This window comes from Eimeria mitis, genomic scaffold, assembly GCF_000499745.2.
Source record: "Eimeria mitis Houghton genomic scaffold, Emh_scaff3267, whole genome shotgun sequence".
Taxonomy (NCBI): domain Eukaryota; phylum Apicomplexa; class Conoidasida; order Eucoccidiorida; family Eimeriidae; genus Eimeria; species Eimeria mitis.
This window is the reverse complement of record NW_013571606.1, coordinates 2147-2467: the sequence shown is the minus strand read 5'-3', so window position 1 is coordinate 2467 and position 321 is coordinate 2147. Positions and strand designations below refer to the sequence as shown.

Below are 321 nucleotides of genomic sequence, written 5' to 3'. Positions count from 1 at the left end.
CATAGTCATCCTCAGAAAGACACCCCGAGCGCCGCGAGCCCGAAGCAAATCGATTCAACGCCCGGTGCTGCAGCAGCAGCAGCAGCAGCAACAGCAGCAGCAGCAACAGCAACAGCAGCAGAGACACCAGAAGAAGAGACAGCCGATTAAAGACAGAAACGACAACCACACGCACACAGACCGACAAACGACAGCAGCAACAGCAGCAGCAGCAGCAGCAGCAGAAGCAAAGGCCATAGCAGCAACAGCAGCAACCGCAGCAATACCAAGAACAGCAGCAACAGCATCAGCAACACCAAAAACAGCAGCAACAGCAGCAGC

The 321-nt window shown here is 55.5% G+C and overlaps 1 protein-coding gene across 1 annotated transcript in view; it reads right to left on the bottom strand.

Moving 5' to 3' along the window:
- The window catches only part of EMH_0064140 (uncharacterized protein), a gene marked incomplete at both ends in the record, with an annotated part of 3088 nt that overhangs the window by 2164 nt on the left and 603 nt on the right, over nucleotides 1-321 (bottom strand). The window lies entirely within an intron of this gene.